We start from the raw sequence: 21,285 nt of genomic DNA on the forward strand, positions 1-21,285 counted from the left end.
GGTGACATCCACAACCTCACTAATTGTTTGATCTGCATTCTCCAAATAATTTATACACATCATTGTCCAGTTGTAAGCGGGTGAATTTACTTTCTCTTTCATCTCCCAGGGGGACAAGACTGCCTGGACCCGAGGGGGGGGGGGCAGGTAAACACGGGCGTTCAGTGTCTGAGCCGGTGAGGAAGCCGTGAGTGGCCAGTCCACAAGACAAGACAGCAGATCCCCTCGGCAATCAAACCGACCGTCATCAGGCCTGTCCCTCCGTGTCCAATCCCCCTCTCAGTGCGAACTCAATCGCCACTGCCACTCCTTCAATGGGGCGACTGAGTCGTGCAGACGGTGTGAAACCACCTCCTTTGCCTCGGGACCATTTCCATTCCACCCATCCTCAGGCAAAGGAGCTGGTTTTAAATTTGATTTTACATTGATTTATTTCTGATTTTAAAAGTTGTCATTTCTGTGTACTGATGTCTGTTTGTCATCCTGACCAGTTCTGCCTGAAGTTGTTTGGCCTGATTGTTTCTTGGTGAAATTTGACAATGGCGTCTCCCCGGGTTTGGACATTCATGTCCGTATCTCAACAGGAACCGTCCCTGCTCCCACTCCAGGCTCAGCTGAGAGTGACTGTACTGGCACTGACAGGGCCCAGTCCCTGACCTCCCAGACTGCACAGTCGGGTAAACCCCGTTACAACTGGTACCAGGACCTCCCTGAATAAAGGACGAGCCCTTGTCTGACATCTACTGGCTCTGAGATATCTCTGCCCACCCGTACAAGTACAACACTGCCCCCCCCCCCAAGTGCCGACACATACCGTCAGTGTGTCCATCACCAGGGGCACACATCATGTTCTCTGGTGGCACCAAACCAGCCCGAAGACCCCGGTCTCCGGTTGGCAGCAGCTCATTTGAGGGACCCGCCATTTGGGCTCCACCTCATTCAGGGGCAGACGTTTTGTGGGTGGGTGAAGCTCATTTCACACTCCGGTGACCCTCTGAGTGAAGAGGTATCCCCTCATGTGCCCTATAAATTCCCCATCTTTCACCATTAACCCATTGTCAAGTGTCTCTCTGCTGAGACTCACAGAACACAATCCCAACACTGAGTGTTTCTTCATCAAGCAGCTTTATTCTTTATTACCTGCAGGGGGTAAGTTCACCTCCATTCTCACCAGGGATGGGAGGGGACTTCAAACATAGAGTTTACAAAATATTCCTTCTGTACATAAGAACGAGACGAGGTTACTGTTTTCAGCGAGCTCCGTGCTCCCGATACATTTGTTGTTGCTGCCATCTCCGGTTGAGTCGTCTCCGCTACATCCTCATTCCTGCACAACGTTCAGTGTTTGCAGTCACGAGTTCCTTTAGTAAGCACATTTCTTGTCGTTTCCTCCGGCTACTTTAGTCACCTACATATATTGCATTTACTAGCTCAGCACTCCGGGGTTTGTACAGCTCCATTTTCTCTCATCAGATACTCAAAATAAAATGCAAAGTTCAGTACATATTTCCCCATTCCCTCCACTTTTATCCCATGACAACAGACATCCAATATCATCAGAACTTACGAAGTGAATGATGTCTTTAAGGCGAAAATACTTCAGATCTCAGGGCTTTCCTTTCACTTATATCACACCCATTACCTATGAGTACCCGGAACCCTGACGTCCCCTCGTTTCGGTCACATGGAAGAGTAAAAGAATCATAATCTGATTATTATTACTCTAATGGTTATTCCATAATGTAAAACGGTATTCTCTCATCCAGATTCCCAAAATGCCTTCCTGAGGGTTTGTAGTGGTGGAACTGCACTATGTAAACCAGTATCCCACCATCCTCCCAGAGTCCAAAATGGCCACCGGCTTCCTGAGGGGTTATCATTGTGGAACTGTACAATGTAAACCAGTATCCCACCATCCTCCCAGAGTCCCAAATGGCCACCGGCTTCCTGACGGGTTATCACTGTGGAACTGTACAATGTAAACCAGTATCCCACCATCCTCCCAGAGTCCCAAATGGCCACCGGCTTCCTGAGGAGTTATCATTGTGGAACTGTACAATGTAAACCAGTGTCCCACCATCCACCCAGAGTCCAAAATGGTCACTGGCTTCCTGACGGGTTATCACTGTGGAACTGTACAATGTAAACCAGTATCCCACCATCCTCCCAGAGTCCCAAATGGCCACCGGCTTCCTGAGGGGTTATCATTGTGGAAATGTACAATGTAAACCAGTGTCTCACCATCCTCCCAGAGTCCCAAATGACCACCGGCTTCCTGAGGGGTTATCATTGTGGAAATGTACAATGTAAACCAGTATCCGACCATCCTCCCAGAGTACCAAATGGCCACCTGCTTCCTGAGGGGCTATCATTGTGGAACTGTACAATGCAAAACAATATCCCACCATCCTCCCAGAGTCCCAAATGGCTACCAGATTCCTGACGGGTTATCATTGTGGAACTGTACAATATAAACCAGTATCCCACCATCCTCCCAGAGTCCCAAATGACCACCGGCTTCCTGAGGGGTTATCATTGTAGAAATGTACAATGCAAACCAATATCCCACCATCCTCCCAGAGTTCCAAATGGCTACCAGATTCCTGACGGGTTATCATTGTGGAACTGTACAATGTAAACCAGTATCCCACCATCCTCCCAGAGTCCAAAATGGCCACCGGCTTCCTGGGGGGGTTATCATTGTGGAAATGTACAATGTAAACCAGTATCCCACCATCCTCCCAGAGTCCAAAATGGCCACCGGCTTCCTGAGGGGTTATCATTGTGGAAATGTACAATGTAAACCAGTATCCCACCATCCTCCCAGAGTCCAAAATGGCCACCGGCTTCCTGGGGGGTTATCATTGTGGAAATGTACAATGTAAACCAGTATCCCACCATCCACCCAAAGTCCAAAATGGTCACTGGCTTCCTGACGGGTTATCACTGTGGAATTGTACAATGTAAACCAGTATCCCACCATCCTCCCAGAGTCCCAAATGGCCACCGGCTTCCTGGGGGGTTATCATTGTGGAAATGTACAATGTAAAACAGTATCCCACCGTCCTCCCAGAGTCCCAAATGACCACCGGCTTCCTGACGGGTTATCATTGTGGAACTGTACAATGCAAACCAATATCCCACCATCCTCCCAGAGTTCCAAATGGCTACCAGATTCCTGACGGGTTATCATTGTGGAACTGTACAATGTAAACCAGTATCCCACCATCCTCCCAGAGTCCAAAATGGCCACCGGCTTCCTGGGGGGTTATCATTGTGGAAATGTACAATGTAAACCAGTATCCCACCATCCTCCCAGAGTCCAAAATGGCCACCGGCTTCCTGGGGGGTTATCATTGTGGAAATGTACAATGTAAACCAGTATCCCACCATCCACCCAAAGTCCAAAATGGTCACTGGCTTCCTGACGGGTTATCACTGTGGAATTGTACAATGTAAACCAGTATCCCACCATCCTCCCAGAGTCCCAAATGGCCACCGGCTTCCTGGGGGGTTATCTTTGTGGAAATGTACAATGTAAAACAGTATCCCACCGTCCTCCCAGAGTCCCAAATGACCACCGGCTTCCTGACGGGTTATCATTGTGGAACTGTACAATATAAACCAGTATCCCACCATCCTCCCAGAGTCCCAAATGGCCACCGGCTTCCTGAGGGGTTATCATTGTGGATCTGTACCATATAAACCAGTATCCCACCATCCTCCCAGAGTCCAAAATGGCCACTGGCTTCCTGGGAGGTTATCATTGTGGAAATGTACAATGTAAAACAGTATCCCACCATCCTTCCAGAGTCCCAAATGGCCACCGGCTTCCTGACGGGTTATCATTGTGGAACTGTACCATATAAACCAGTATCCCACCATCCTCCCAGAGTCCCAAGTGGCCACCGGCTTCCTGAACGGGTTATCATTGTGGAACTGTACAATGGAAACCAGTATCCCACCATCCTCCCAGAGTCCCAAATGGCCACCGGCTTCCTGAGGGTTTATCAGTGTGGAACTGCTCTCCCACTTCTCTCATTCTATCTACTGTCTCTCAAATATAATCCATCAGGTGAGTTACATTTTCAGATTTGTCTGGTGTGTCGGTGCAACATTCTTGCCCAATTAAAGCACACGCACCCCACTTTTAACTAATATAAAGTCTAGGGTGGCTGGAAAACGATGCTGGAGAGGCAGTGACGGGAGACAAATAAATGGCAGACAGACTGAATAAGTATGTTGTGTCTGTCTTCACTAAGGAAGACACCAGAATAATGGTGGAACTTCCAGGTGTCAGGAGTCAGAAGTTTGCAAAGTTACCAGAACCAGAGTGAAGGTTCTTGAGAAACTGAAATGCCAAGTTAGATAAGTCACGTGACCCAGATGGTGTACACCCCAGCGTTCTGAAAGAGGTGGCTAAAATATTGTGGATCATTAGTAATGAACATTCAGGAATCACAAGGTTCTGGAATGGTTCAGCAAGAATGGAAAATTGCCAATGTCACTCCACTCTTCAAGAAGTGAGAGAGGCAGAAGAAGGGAAACTATAGGCCAGTTAGTCTGTCCGCAGTGATTGGGAAAATACTGGAGTCGATTATTAATGATGAGGTCTGAGAGTACCGTGTCACAAGATAAAATAGACCGCAGTCAGCATGGTTTCCTGAAGGGAAAATCTTGCCAATCACACCTGTTGAAAGTATTTTAAGAAATAACAAGCAGGACTAAGTAGAATCGATTGATGATGTTTACCTGGATTTTCAGACGGCTTTTGACATGATGCCACACATGAAGCTGCTTTAACAACCCACGAGCCCATGGTATTACAGGAAAGATTCTAGCATGGACAAAGCCGTGGCTGACTGAGTGGAAGCAAAGAGTGGGTATAAAGAGAGCCTCTTGAAGAGTGGGCTCCACAGTAGTCTGTGTTGGGACTGAAACTCTTTATGTTAAATGTCAGTGATGTGTAGGATGAAATTGATGACCTTGCTGCAAAGTTTTCAGATGATATGAAGATTGTTGAGGGTCAGGTCGTTTTGAGGAAATAGAGAGGCTATGGAAGATCTTCAACAGATGAGGGGAATTGGCAAAGAAGTGGGAGATCAAATATAGTGTCAGCAAAGTGTATCAGCATGCACTTTGGTCGAAGAAATGAAAGGGCTATTTTCCAAATTGTCCCTAAAGGTCAATTTGCAGATTGAGTCTGTGGTGAAGAAGGCAAATGTAATGTCAGCATTCATTTCAAGAGGAATAGAATATAAACGCAGGGATGTATTGTTGAAAATTTTGTAATGGTGAGGCCTCATTAGGAGTACTGTGAGTAGTTTTGGACACCTTATCTTAGAAAAGATGTGCTTAAACTGAAGAGTGTCCAAAAGACATTCACGTCAAAGATTCCCAAAATGAACGTGTTGTCATATGAATAGTATTTGATGGCTCTGGGCCTGTATTGAGTGGAATTCAAAAGAATGAGAGGAGACCTAATTGAAATATATCAAATAGTAAAAGGATTAATAGAGTGGATATGGAGAGGATGTTTCCTATTTTGGGAGAGTCTAAGACCAAAGGACACAGCCTCAGAATAGAGAGGTGTCTTTAGAATGGAGATGAGGAGGAATTTTTTTAGCCAGGGAGTAATGAATCTATGGAGTCTATGGATCATGAATCATTGGCAGCTGTGGAAGCCAAATCTTCATGTACATTTAAGGCAAAGGTTGATAGTTTCTTGATCGGTCAGGGCATGATGGGCTACCAGGAGAATGCAGGAGATTGGGGCCGAGGAAAATTGGATCAGCTAAAATGAAATGGCGGAGCAGACTCGATGGGCCAAATGACCTAATTCTGCTCCTATATCTTATGGTCTTATGGCAACCTCTCATTTAACATCAGCAAGAGCCAAGAGCTGATTATTGACTTCAGGAGGCGGAAAAAGGAGATCCGTGAGCCAGTCCTCATCAGAGATCAAAGGCGGAGAGGGTCAGCAACCTTAAATTCCTCAATGTCATCACTGTCGAGGATGTGTCTTGAGCCCAGCATGGAAGTGCAATTACGAAGAAAGTACAGCAACATCTCCATTTCCTTAGAAGCCTGCAAAGATAGATAGATAGATACTTTATTCATCCCCATGGGGAAATTCAACTTTTTTCCAATGTCCCATACACTTGTTGTAGCAAAACTAATTACATACAATACTTAACTCAGTAAAAAAATATGATATGCATCTAAATGACCGTCTCAAAAAGCATTAATAGCTTTTAAAAAGTTCTTAAGTCCTGGAGGTAGAATTGTAAAGCCTAATGGCATTGGGGAGTATTGACCTCTTCATCCTGTCTGAGGAGCATTGCATCGATAGTAACCTGTCACTGAAACTGCTTCTCTGTCTCTGGATGGTGCTATGTAGAGGATGTTCAGAGTTATCCATAATTGACCGTAGCCTACTCAGCGCCCTTCGCTCAGCTACCGATGTTAAACTCTCCAGTACTTTGCCCACGACAGAGCCCGCCTTCCTTACCAGCTTATTAAGACGTGAGGCTTATTAAGATTCAGCATGACATCTACAAACTTGACAAACTTCTACAGATGTGTGTGGAGAATATGTTCAGTGGTTACATCATGGTCTGGTATGGAAACGCCAAAGCCCTTGAAAGGAAAATCCTACAGAAAGTAGTGGATACGGCCCAGTACATCACGGGTAAAACCCTCCCGACCACTGCGCACATTTCTCTGGTGCGCTGTCATAGGAAAGCTACATCTATCAAGGATCACATGATCACATGATCTCTTCTCACTGATGCCATCAGGAAGAAAGTGCAGGAGTCTCTGAACCCACACCACCAGGTTCAGGAACTGTTATCACCCTTCAAACATCAAGTTCTTCAACCAGAGGTGATAATCTTACTCAAATACAATTGCTCCATCACTGAACTGTTCCTATAACCCATGGACACATTCACGGATTCTTCATCTCCTGTTCATGGTAATTATTTATTACTATTTTTTTCTTTTGTATTTGCAGTTTGTTGTCTTTTGCACATTGTATTTTATCTACGATGTTGGGTTCGGGCTTTCATTGATTCAATCATGATTCTTGGATTTACTGAGTTCATCCGAAAAAAAAACAATCTCAGGATTGAACATGGTGACATGCGTACACTTCGATAATAAACTTACTTTGTCAATTTTGAATTCTACATTTAAATTACTCTCTCAAACACACATGTGCTTTGTAATTTCTAAAGGTTCAGCATCGACTGGCTAAATGATTTGGCTCCGATCAGAATGATTGTCCCATCACAATGACCATTCTTTCGAGACACCCCAGCTACAGGAAAGATTCCTGAATCAAACTGGGATCACTGTTTCAAGCATGCACGCACACACACAGACACACAGCTGTGATGAAGTGCTTTGAGGGGGTTGGTCATGACTAGAATCAACTCCTGTCTGTCCATGGACCTGGACCCACTGCAATTTGCCGATTGCCACAATCTGTCTACAGCAGATGCAATCTCACTGGCTCTCCACTTAGCCTTAGATCACCAGGACAATAGCAATACACAAGTCAGGCTGCTGATTACAGCTCAGCGTTCAACACAATCAGACCCTCAAATGTAATCAACAAGCTCCAAAACCTGGGCCTCTGTACCTCCTTCTGCAACTGGATCCTCACCAGGAGACCACAGTCTGTGTGGATCAGAAACAACATCTCCTCCTTGCTGACAATCAACACTGGCACACCTCAACGATGCGTGCTCAGCCCACTGCTCTACGCTCTCTACACCCACGTCTGTGTGGTTAGGCCAGGCATGGGCAAACTACGGCCCAGGGGCCATAAGCTTTTTAATCCGGCCCGCAGAACTTGATGAAATTATATTAATACACCTTGTTAACATTTTTTCCCCGCAATTCTGGTGTTTTCCCAATAGATGACGGACTCTATATACATTGACCTTTGTTGAGGTGCAGCGTATTATTCCACATTTGCGCTTTACTCTTTGACCTCTCACCCCTTCTGTAAAGATGAGTGGAGCTAAGAAAAAAAAAGTGGATAGAGAATGTCGGGTGTTTAATAAGGACTGGACAACTAAATATCTTTTTACCGAACACCGATCAACTGCTGTATGCCTGATATGCCAAGAGACTGTGGCGGTTTTTAAAGAATATAATATCAGTCATCACTTTGCCAAAAAAACATGCCAACTATGCTAGCAACCAGTCAACGAAAGAACGGGAAGCTAATGCTCAGAGGTTGGCAGCTAATTTACAGGCCCAACAAAATTTTTTTCACCGTCAAACTGCCATTCATGAGTCAAGTACCAAGGCGAGTTTTATGCTGTCATTCAAATTAGCAAAGGCCAGCAAGCCTCTGTCTGAAGGCGAGTTTTTAAAAGAATGTATGGTGGAGACAGCAGGTGTATTGTGTCCGGAGAGCAAAGACAAATTTGAAAAATTCAGTTTGTCACGCAGGACAGTGACTCGCCGTGTGGAACTGATAGATGAAGATATAACCAGCGACTTAAATAAAAAGGCAGAGTTGTTTACGTTATATTCATCAGCACTGGATGAAAGCAACGATGTAAAAGACACTGCTCAGCTCCTCATTTTTATCCGAGGAATTAACAATACTTTTGAAATAACGGAGGAGTTTTTGACAATGGATTCTCTGAAAGGAAAAACACGGGGAGAGGACTTGTATGACCGGGTGTCTGCTGTCATCGAAAATATGAAGCTCCCTTGGAGTAAACTTATCAACGTCACCACAGATGGATCTCCTAATTTGACAGGGAAAAATGTCGGCCTGCTGAGGAGAATACGGAAGAAAGTGAAAGATGAAAATCCTGACCAGGATGTTATTTTCCTTCACTGCATCATCCACCAGGAATCTCTATGTAAATCGGTATTACAGCTGAATCATGTTGTGAATCCTGTCGTAAAACTTGTCAACTTTATACGTGCAAGGGGACTTCAGCACCGTCAGTTCATCACGTTCCTGGAGGAAACTGATGCGGATCACCAGGACCTACTTTATCACTCCCGTGTCCGCTGGTTAAGTTTGGGCAAAGTGTTTCAACGAGTATGGGAGCTCAAAGAGGAGATCGGTGCATTTTTGGAGTTACTGAGGAAGGCCGGAAAATTTCCTGAGCTGAGCAACAAGAGCTGGCTTTGTGACTTTGCGTTTGCTGTGGATATATTTTCACACATGAATGAACTGAACGTGAAGCTACAGGGGAAGGATCAGTTTGTGCATGACATGTACACAAACGTGAAAGCCTTTAAATCCAAGCTGGCTTTTTTCTCCAGGCAAATTTTGAATAAGTTATTCACTCATTTTCCCACACTAGCCACGCTGGAAGAGGCCGGCAGAAATGTGAAAAAATACAGCGAGTCACTGGATGCGCTGCACAGAGAATTCTGCCGTCGCTTTTCTGATTTGGAAAAATTGACAAGTCGCTTCAGTTGGTGGCCTGTCCCCTGTCACAAGATCCTGAAACAGCACCAGAGGAGCTACAACTGGAACTGATTGACCTTCAGTCTGACCCCGGCTTAAAACAGAAGTTCAACTCTCTTAAACTGAATGACTTTTATGCTTCACTTGGTAAAGAGGTGATTCCAAACCTCCGGAGGACGGCACAGAGGACGCTGGCGTTGTTCGGTTCGACCTATTTGTGTGAAGAGGCGTTCAGCGTCATGAACATCAACAAAGCCAGCCACAGATCCAAGTTAACTGACCAACACCTCAGATCCATCCTGAGAATCGCCACAACAAAACTAAATCCAGACTTTGATGCGCTGGCTAAAAAGGGAGACCAACAACACTGTTCCCACTGAAATTAAAAATAGGTTTCTTCGTTGTGTTATGTAAAAAATGCATTTGAAAATATTTTTTTCAATAACCCTTAGATGTTACATGTCATTTCTGTTAAGTGATGGACATGAGTAGTGCGCAGGTGCACGTACGTTCTCAAAATAAAAAATGCGCTCCAGATCAAATAACGCGCTCCGCATACTGGCGCGCTGTCACTGTTCTGTCCTTGTGCTGGTCGTTGTTGAATTTTGGCACAGGGGACAATTGAATAAGAAGGAGCAGGACAAGTAGACCTGCATCTCCTACCGTTTTTGAAATAAAGACAGTCAGGAGGAGAGTGATGATGATAATATCTTGAAGGATAACAGAATTTTCAGTGCTTTAAAATAATAACTGTTACTATTAAAAAAAGCTGTATTTTATTCATTTAATTTTCAGTGTTTTAAAAGTCATTTCAATAAATAGCTAAATACCATGGGACTTCAAAGACAGATATTTTGTTGTAATGCATTTGTTCATTTTCAATTGAAATTAAAGCACATGTTTTCTACATATCCCATGATATTTTATTTTCTCTTATGAGGTGTATTACCAAAACACTTTGTCCATCTGATCCTGGTCCGGCCCCCCTGTCAAATTTTAGAACCCTTTGTGGCCCACAAGTCAAAAAGTTTGCCCTCCCCTGGGTTAGGCTCATCTATAAACTTGCCGATGACACAACTATTGTTGCTGGAATTTTAGACGGCGACGAGGAGTACAGGAGTGAGATAGATCAGCAAGTTGAGTGGTGTCACTGCAACAACCTTGCACTCAACATCATGAAGACAAAGGAATTGATTGCGGATTCAGGAAGGGGAAGTCGAGGGAACACACACCAGTCCTCATCGTGGGATCAGAAGTGAAAAGGGTGAGCAGTTTCCATTTCCTGCCTGTCAACATCTCTGAGGAACTATCCTGGGCCCAACATATTGATGCAGTTACAATGAAGGCACAACATCAGCTATATTTCATTCGCAGATTGAGGGGAATCGGTCTGTCACTAAAGACACTTGCAAATTTCTACAAATGTACTGTGGAGAGCATTCTAACTGGTTGCATCACTGCCTGGTGTGGAGAGGCCACTGCACAGGATCGGAAAATGCTGCAGAAAGTTGTAAACTCAGCCAGCTCCTTCATGGGCACTGGACTCCACAGCATCCAGGACACATTCAAAAGATGATGCCACAAAAGGCGGCTTCCATCATTAAGGACCCCATAACCCAGGGCATGACCTCTTCTCATTGCTACCATCAAGGAGGATGTACAGGACCCTGGAGACACATTCAGCGGTTCAGGAACAGCTTCTTCCCCACCATCAGATTTCTGAATGGACAAAGAACCCAGGAACACCCCCTCAGTATTTTTCCTCTCGTTTTGCACTACATTCTAAATATAATTTTACACATACTAATTGTAGTCTGTAGTGTTTATTACTAAATATTGCAATGTACTGCAGACAGAAAGGAACAAATTTCACCACATTTCAGCCGATAAACACTTCCTCAGGATTTGCCTTCTCTTTTTGCAATACATTTTAAGTATAATTTTATAAATACTTACTGTAATTTGTGGTTTTTATTCCTAGATATTGCAATGTACTGCTGACAAATTTCACTACACATGCCGGTGATATTAAACCTGATTCTGATACACAAACACACACAGCTGGGCTCAGACATACAACACTCCCACATTCCGCCCTTTGTGACACCCTGCTTGCTCCGTGGCCCTCGGTATGAAGCTCAAACTGTTGCAATACCTGCCCTTTAAATTCATGGCTGAGGCTGTGTTGTGTCTGTTCACTGTTTGAGTTTGATATTAAATGAAGAGCATTGAATGGGAAGGAAGGTTTGAATACAAGAATAAAGATCTCCTCTGAAGGTATATGGGGTCCTGGTGAGAGCGTACATGGAACACTGTGCACAGGTCTGGTCTCCGTCCTGGAGTCAGCCTGTGGGATGAAGGGAATGAAGAGATTTCCCGGATTGATTTAGGAGGTGAGATAGTGTCCTCGGAGAGATTATACTGACCGGGCCTGTCTCAAAATTAGAGAAATAAAAGGCAGACACAGTCTCACAGGGCGTTGACAGGGTAGAGGCAGGAATGATGTTTCCTTTGGCTGTGGTGAGGAACCGGGGTCACAGAATCCGAGTTCACCTCAGCACGACTGAGATGAGGAGAAATTTCCTCATCCAGAGGGCAGCGAATCTTTGGAATTTACTCTACAAGGTTTCTGAATTCGAAGGACAAATTTTGGGGCTCTGCGATGCTGGGAACGTTGCGCGAAAGTGGCGCTGAGGTCAAAGATCAGGCATGTTCTGAGAGAAAGGCGGAACAGAGGCAAAGGGCCGAATGGCCTGCTCCAGTTTCCTTTTTCTAAAGTCCGAGTTTACCTTTGCGCCTGGTTCTCCCTTGATCTTCAGCCTGTCCTTTTGCACAGGGGAGCGCTCACTGCGCCGGAGTTCCGTCGGCAGCCGCTGCGGGCCAGCTCCCGTATCCCAGCAGCAGGAGACAGGTCTAGGAGTAAACTCCGGACAATAGGCCCCGATCCACGGCGGGGAAAGACCGGGCACCCTCTGTGCGGCTGAAACATCTCACGGAATCTCCGCCCGAATCTTCACCTCCGCCCTCGGAAGGGTTCAAAACTCTGGCCGCTGTTGCAGCCTTTACCCGGGGAGCTGCTCCCAATCTCGGGTCTCTCACCGGGTCCACTCGTTCCCGATTCGCAACTTCGGTCCGCCCAGCGTCCCGCCCACTGACACCCCTCAGCCAATGGAGGCAAGAATCTCCCAGTGGTATTTTCTGATTGGCTTTGAGTGTATCCGAGGGCGGGCTGCTGCCGGGAGCTGGAGATGTCAGTCACTGTTTGCTCTCAGAATCAAAGCAAGTTCCCCGATGCTCAAAGTTCAAAGTAAATTTTATTTTTATTTTTTAATTTTTTTTAAATTTTTATTGAACACAAACAAAAACAGAAACACTAAACATATGCTAACAAAGCCAGGGAATCACACAAAAGCAGCAACAGATATATAACTATTAACTTTAAATATACTGTTACGAATGTGCCACAGCTCTGAGGGGCCGAAGGGTATGGGGTAGCCCCCTCCTTTGTGAGAATCGCAAGATCACTATTAAGTCAGTTCAGGGGACACAGGAAATGAGAGAAGGACATGCAGAATCCACAAAAGGGTTGAAATGTGTCCTGGCCTCCGAAAGGCGGACCCATTGATACCGGCTATTGTCTCTTGGAGACGGACTTGTGTATTGCATCCTGCACGATGCATCGAAGCACCCCCCCCCCCAGGCAATGAACCGAGGGGGAGGTAGTTGGAGGGATGGCATCATCCCAACCTGATCGACATCTGCGACCCTGTGAGTCAGGATAAAAACAGGGTCTGGGGGAACAGCCCCTCAGACGCACCAGAAGAAACGCTAGCGATCCCGTAATAGCGAAAGCCGGTGGAAGGCCACGTGCGTCCGCTTCCATTTGCCCCGGAATCGGTGGCCTTTGCCACGGGAAAACGGTTTTTAGCTAACAACGGGGAACTCAACTCCCAACGACTCTCGAAGGATTGATATCATAAAAAGAGTCGGCAAGTTTTTCTCTAAATCTCTCTCCCCCCAACGGCTGCAGCCTGTATGAACTGAACGAACTATATATTTCCTTCGGATAATTCATTATCCCCTAGACAACGATACAGCTTATTTCTTATTGATTATTATTATACCCGCACCTTTAGATTTAGTATTGACGACGTATAGTATCTGTATATTTGCATTGATATTATTTTTGCGTCTTTTTACTAATAAATACTGTTTAAAAATAGTATCATCAGACTTCAACGGACCTCTATCTTTGCTAGTAAGTGACCCAGTTAAGGGGTACGAAACAATACAAACAGAGATAACCCAAAACGTTGACAGATTTGTACAGTCTTTACAGCTTTCTGGTTATGGGAAGTTTTCAGAGTATAAACATATAGTTTGAAGTCTGATGTAAAAAATATAAATGAAGTTTTCTTATTGCTGTGATTGCATTTATGGATATAAAATTTGCTGTAAATTAACAAAATATTTATGATAAAGAAATGATCCCTATGAGATTTGGTATTATTAGAAAACCAAATAAGACATTTTCAAAACAAAAAGTTAAATCCACGTTAACATATTGATCTATAAATTGACAAACATCAACACAAAATGTTTTAACACATTCACAATCCCAAAACAGATGAAATAAATACTCTGGATATAAACCAGAAAAAGAACAGTTAGTTTCAATATCAGAATTAATCCTTGTCAAATAAACACTGTTTGGATAATATCTATGTATAATTTTAAATAAGCCCCAAATACTCCTCCACCTCAGATTCCCCAAGCGACTATTCCAAAAACTAAAAGAGTACATATAAGTCGCCACATACAACTCCTACAAACATACAGAGCAAAGCTACAGAACGGTAACTATGTCTGGATCACTGAAAGATCAACCAGAGTGTAGAAGTCAACAAACTTCGCCAATGCAAATAAACAACGAGAACATGAAATAACCGCAGCGGCTGCCAATAGATGTCCGGTGCTCTCAGCGCTCCCTGTTCAATCTGACAGGACAAGAAACAGTGAGGCGCAAAGGTAAACTCGTGTTTCAGAAAATAAGAAATAGAGAAGGTGTGGCCATTCGGCCCCTTGCGCCTCTTCTGCCCTTCACTCAGAACATGCTTGACTTTTGACCTCAGCACCACTTTCCTGCAACTTTCCATCACTGCTGAGCCCCAGGATATGTCTATTCAATTTAGAAATCTTGTGGAGTTAATTGCAATGATTCACTGCACTCTGGGTGAGGAAATTTCTCCTCATCTCAGCACCTGCTGAGTTGTCCACGGATTCTGAGTCTGTGACCGCTGGTTCCACACCTTATGGGAAACATCATTCCAGCCCTTCCGCTGTAAATATCCTGTGAGATTGTATTTCTCTAATTCTGAGACAGGAATGTGATCTGTCTCAGTCAAACCACCTCTTATTTCACTCATTTTGAGACAGTCCCAGTACAATGATTTGTTGTGGGAGCATCTCTATGGACAGCAGGTGAGTGCAGTTATCCTGTGTTGCTCCACAGCCTGATGGTTGAGGGCTAGTAACTGTTCCTGACCCTGGTGGGGCGAGTCCTGAGGCTCTTGTACCTTCTACCTGATTGCAGCAGTGAGAAAAGAGACTGCCTGTGTGGTGAGCCTGATCACAGCCGCCTGTATCACCGTCCCCTCTGGCCTGCCCTATCCGAGACCAAAGGGGATTGTGGAGAGTAAATGTGGTACTCTGTCGAGTATCACTGTGCTCCGTCCCCTCTGGCCTGCCCTATTCGGGACCAAACGGATTGTGGAGAGTACATATGTTACTCTGTCGAGAATTACTGTGATCCGGGCTCTCTTCCTGCCCCTTATTATTCTTGTCTGTGATTGCAGTGCGACAATCTCTGGCCCAATGTCCCCTCTTTCTACAAACCCCGTTTCTGTCCTTAGCCAAATATCCACTTCATCTGCACCGTCCGCACGATCCTGCCACCCGTTCTGGGTTCTTCGTCAGGACCCAAACTCCATCTCCTCACTACCGGTTCTCTGTGCACACTCTCGCTTTTCCCCAGTCCCTTTAAAGAGTCAATTGCGCTCCATATTCATCAGAATTTATGTCACCCGGGGCCAGGTCTGACACAGCAAATTGAGATTAGTTAACTTAAAGGAGTGGGCAGGCTTTTGTCTGAGACAGTTTAGAAAAGTCTGCACTGCCATCTGGACATACTGATCTATCCAGTGGTTTGCCGGCATTTGACTCTCACGTATCCTTAAAACGAGCTATAAAGTACGCAAGGGATTCTCCTTTTTTCTGTAGTTATCGGGTAAATTCACCAAAATCCGCATGCAGTCGGGCTGTCATTCAAATGGGTTCCCTTTCCTCAGTGACATCAGCCCCTCTGGTGGCTCCCGGTCACCTTCGGGCGTCTGCCTGGGAAAGGGGAACCCACTCCCGGTCCCTGCCCGAGATGTTCCATATATATCCCTGAGGAGTAGCACAAGTACCCGGGCAGGGTCTGGAAAGGGGAACCCACTCCCTTTCCCTGCCCGAGAGGTTCCATATATAACCCTGAGGAGTAGCACAAGGCCCCGGGCAGGGTCTGGAAAGGGGAACCCACTCCCTGTCCCTGCCCGAGAGGTTCCATATATAACCCTGAGGAGTGGCACAAGTCCCCGGGCAGGGTCTGGAAAGGGGAACCCACTCCCTGTCCCTGTCCGAGAGGTTCCATATATAATCCTGAGGAGTAGCACAAGTCCCCGGGCAGGGTCTGGAAAGGGGAACCCACTCCCTGTCCCTGCCCGAGAGGTTCCATATATAACCCTGAGGAGTGGCACAAGTCCCCGGGCAGGGTCTGGAAAGGGGAACCCACTCCCTGTCCCTGCCCGAGAGGTTCCATATATAACCCTGAGGAGTGGCACAAGTCCCCGGGCAGGGTCTGGAAAGGGGAACCCACTCCCTGTCCCTGTCCGAGAGGTTCCATATATAACCCTGAGGAGTAGCACAAGTCCCCGGTCAGGGTCTGGAAAGGGGAACCCACTCCCTGTCCCTCCCCGAGAGGTTCTATATATAACCCTGAGGAGTGGCACGTCCCCGGGCAGGGTATGGAAAGGAGATCCCACTCCCTTTTTCAATGAAATCAGGTAAAGCCCCTGGTCCGGACGGTTATACTGCTGAATTTTTAAAATCGTTTTCTTCTATACTCGCTCCTTGGCTTTGTAAATTTTTTAAAGATGCGTTAACTGTAGTTAAATAACCACAATCTTTTTATGATGCCTCCATTTCTCCAATTCTTAAAAAAGATAAAGACCCCTCTGAATGTGCATCCTATCGGCCAATATCCTTGCTGAATATGGATTCTAAGATTTTTACCAAAATTTTGGCCACTAGATTAGAAAATGTATTACCTCAAATTATCTCTGATGATCAGACCGGATTTATTAAAAACTGTTATTCATCTTTTAACATTAGAAAATTAATTAATACAATTTATACTTCTTCATCTGAAATACCAGAATGTCATTTCCTTAGATGCTGAAAAAGCGTTCGATAGAGTTGAATGGCTATATTTATTTAATACGTTGCAGAATTTTAATTTTAGCTTGAAATTTTTATCATGGATTAAATTAATGTATTATAAACCTTTGCCTTCGGTTCTGACCAATAATCAAAGATCTCCTTTTTTTCAGTTGTCCCGTGGTACGAGGCAAGGCTGCCCTTTAAGTCCTCTATTATTTGACATTGCTTTGGAACCTTTAGCCGTTGCCATTCCTGAATCACCTAATATTTTTGGTATTACCCGTGGGTAAGGGACTTACATGTTATCATTATATGCTGATAATTTGTTACTATACATGTCTGACCCTGAGAGATCTATTCCTGCTATTTCATCCTTGCTTGCTCAGTTTAGTAGCTTTTCTGGCTACAAACTGAATTTTAATAAGAGTGAATTATTTCCATTAAATATGCAAGTTCCTATTTATAAACACTTACCATTTAAAGTTGTCACAGATCATTTTACTTATTTGGGTATTAAAATTACCAAGAAACATAAGGGTTTATTTAAAGTTAGTTTTTTTACGTTTAATTGAACGAATCAAGCAACTTGTTACCAGGTGGTCCCCATTATCTTTGTCATTGGTTGGTCGAATTAATACTACCAAGATGATAGTATTACCCAATTTTTTATATTTATTCCAAGCATTACCAATTTTTATAACTAAATCTTTTATTGATATTATTGACTCCAAAATATCCTTGTATGTGTGGCAGAATAAAAATCCTAGATTGAGTAGAAAATATTTACAGAAGCCTAAGAAGGAAGGTGGTTTTGCTTTGCCAAACCTGAGATTTTACTATTGGGCAGTTAATATTCAATATTTAATATTTTGGACACAAGAATCGGTCATAGTACCTTGCCCACAATGGGGATATTTGGAGTGTAAATCTGTACAAGACTTCTCATTGTTTTCTATTTTAGGATCTTCACTCCCTTTTGCTTTATCTAAACTGAATAAACAAAAAACTGATCCTATAGTTAAACATACATAAAGAATATGGTTTCAATTTCGTAAATTCTTTGGCTTGAATAATCAAGCCCTATTATATCTAACTTCTTTTTCCAGCCCTCTTTTATGGACCAAGCCTTTGTGTTATGGAAAACAAAAGGTATAACATGTTTTTGTGATCTATTTTTAGATAACAGTTTTATGTCCTTTGAACAGCTATCCAGCCTAAAACTCATTTTTTTAGATACTTGCAAGTTAGGAATTTCTTGAATGTTAGTATTTTCTGACATTATGTTCAATGAACATTACAGAAAAAATTCTAGCTCTGAATCCTTGCCAGAAGGGTTAAGTAGCTATCATTTATCATATGATCAGGAAAATACAGCCAGGAGAATCAGAAATAATTCAGAAGGAATGGGAAAAAGAACTTCACTGTCTTATACCCACAGAGCAGTGGGAGAAAATTTTACAATTAATCAATTCTTCTTCTACTTGTGCTAAACATGCCTAATACAATTTAAGGTTGTTCATAGGGCTCACATGTCCAAGGATAAACTCGCTCGATTTTATTCTTATGTTAATCCAACCTGCGACAGATGTCATTCTGAAGTCGCTTCATTGACCCACATGTTATGGTCTTGCCCCTGTTTGCAAAATTATTGGAAAGATCTTTTTGGTATTATTTCAACAGTTCTGAATATCAAATTGCAACCGCATCCTATTACTGCAATTTTCGGTTTACCAATGGTGGATAATAGTCGTTTATCCCCCCTCAGCCCGGCGGATGATTGCATTTGTTACATTAATTGCTAGAAGATCTATCCTATTGAATTGGAAAGAAAATAATCCTCCAAATATATTTCAGTGGTTTTCTCAAACTATTTCTTGTTCGAGTTTAGAAAAAATTACAAGTGTTGTCTATGTCCCTTCAGTTAAATATGAAGAAACTTGGAGACCATTTATTCAACATTTTCATATAAACTAAATTGACTTTTCCTAAACGTTAGTTTTATTGTCCTTAATTATATGGATGGAGGTGCGGAGTTATTGACGCTACTGTGTATAATTGATATAATGCAATGGCCCATGTCGGTTAGGATTTTTTTCATTTTTTTGGGGGGGAGGGTTTCTTATTTTCTCCATTTTTTGTAACCACTATGAGTTTGGGAGGTTATTATCATCTATTTGTATTTATACCTTAACCTATTAATTATGTACTCTCAAGCTCTTTGTATTCATGTTTCATTTATGTTTGTTTAAAATCAATAAAAAGATTTAAAAAGAAAGGACTATTCTGAGGAAAGGGTGGAATAGGCGCAACGGGCCGAGTGGCCAGGCACGCACCTGTTACTTATTTTCTAAAGCACGAGTTTACCTTTGCGCCTTGTTCTCCCTTGGTTTTCAGCCGTTCGGATTGCACAGGGGAGCGGTGAGAGCTCCGGAGATCCATCGGCAGCCGCTGCGGGGCAGCTCCCGTCTCCCAGCAGGAAGGGACTGGTCTGGGAGACAACTCCAGACAACAGGCCCCGATCCTCGGCGGGGAAAGGCCGGGCGCCCTCCGTGTAGCTGAAACATCTCACGGAATCTCCGCCAGTCTCTTCAGCTCTGCCTTCGAAAGGATTCACGACCTGCCGGTGGTGCAGACGAAACCCGACGCGCAGCTCCCGGTCTCCGGCCTCACTCGGTCCCGGTTCCAAACTCCGGCCCGGCCGGGCGCTCAGCATCCCGCCCACTGACACCCCTCAGCCAAATGGAGCATCCTTCTCCCAACGGTGGTCCCTGATTGGCTGTGAGTGTGCGAGGACGGGCTGCTGCTGGGAGCTGGAGATGTCAGTCACAGTTTTTTCTCAGAATCAAAGGAAGTTCCCCGAAACTCAAATTTCAAAGTAAATTTTATTATCAGAGTACAGATAAGTCACCAGATACAATCCCGAGAGGCATTTTCCTGCGGACATACTTAGAAAAAGTATAGAATAGTAACCATAACAGAAGCAGGCAGTGAAAGATCAGCCAGAGTGCTGAAGGTAACAAACTGTGCAAATGAAAATATGGAGAAACAGCGATAAATAACAAGAGCATGAAATAACCGCAGCGGCTGCTGATGGATCTCCGGAGCTCTCACCGCTCCCCTGTGCAATCCGACAGGCTGAAGGCCAAGGGAGAACAAGGCGCAAAGGTCAACTCGTGATTTAGAAAATAAGAAACAGGAGCGGGCGTTGCCATTCGGCCCGTTGCGCTGTTCTGCCCCTCACTCAGAACATGGCTGATCATTAACCCCAGCGCCACTTTCCTGAAACGTTCCCATCATCGCCCAGCCCCTAAATATGTCCGTTTAATTTAGAAAACTTGTGGAGAAAACTCCAAATATTTACCGCACTGTGTTGGGGAAATTCCTCCTCATCTCAGTCCTGCTGAGGTGATCTCGGATTTTGAGTCTGTGATCCCTGGTTCCACTGCCCAGCCAGGAGAAACATCATTCCTGCCCCTACCCTGTAAATACCCTGTGAGACTGTGTCTGTCTCAATCAGGAAGCTTCTCCATGTGAACCTTGTGTTAATGAAACTGGTGACAGTTCTTTCAGACCAGCAGCTTTGACCACAAGGACATCAGACAGTGGTCAGCACGGAATGTCCTCTAGTTACTGCAGGAGATGGACTGGATGGACACAGTGGAGAGGTTCCCTGAGCAGATAGCCCAGACCATCTGGCAGAATGTCTCATCACCAGATCTCACCAACAGGCACCGACCTCGCCTGTCTGGCGACGAGAGGGTCCCTCCCAGTCTGATCCTTGCTGCATGCCCGGAGATCACTCCCACAGCGCGCTGCCCCGGGATTACTGCAGTGGAGACGAGAGGGCCCCTCCCAGTCTGATCCTTGCCGCATGCCCGGAGATCACTCCCACAGCGCGCTGCCCCGGGATTACTGCAGTGGGACGAGACGGTCACTCACCTCTTTGCGGACTGTGGGCTGGCGAAGATATGTGGAGAAAGATGCAACGGCCTGTGCCACAGCAGCTGCGTGACAGAAGGCTCACTGATCCTCGGGCTGTTCCCAGGACGCGCAGGAAAACGGACAGCGAAAGCTGCTGGAAGATCATCAGCTCGGGGAAAGACGCCCAAAACTTTTTGGCCTGCCATCACATCGAGATGTCCGGAGAGCTGCGGTTCCCAACCTGGGGTCCACGGTTACTGGTATTGGTCTTTGGCATAGAAAATGTTTGGGAACCCCTGTCGTACAGGAATGCTGCCGACTGTCACATTCCAGACTACAGGGACACCATTGGAACTACAGGGATCCTCTACACTGGACAGGGAGAGACCGGGTTGGCTGAGGAAACCTCACAGTTATTGTAGTAGTGAACCACCCCA

At 44.9% G+C, this 21,285-nt stretch overlaps 1 long non-coding RNA gene across 1 annotated transcript; it reads right to left on the bottom strand.

The window, feature by feature from the left end:
- Window positions 1-4,731: 4,731 nt before the first annotated feature.
- On the bottom strand, window positions 4,732-19,529 carry LOC140720132 (uncharacterized). Its single transcript, XR_012097114.1, has 2 exons — window positions 19,292-19,529; window positions 4,732-6,087 (listed from the first exon to the last, which is right to left on the bottom strand). It is a non-coding gene; the product is annotated as an uncharacterized lncRNA (long non-coding RNA).
- Window positions 19,530-21,285: the final 1,756 nt, after the last annotated feature.

Source organism: Hemitrygon akajei, unplaced genomic scaffold, assembly GCF_048418815.1.
Source record: "Hemitrygon akajei unplaced genomic scaffold, sHemAka1.3 Scf000037, whole genome shotgun sequence".
NCBI classification, from domain to species: domain Eukaryota; kingdom Metazoa; phylum Chordata; class Chondrichthyes; order Myliobatiformes; family Dasyatidae; genus Hemitrygon; species Hemitrygon akajei.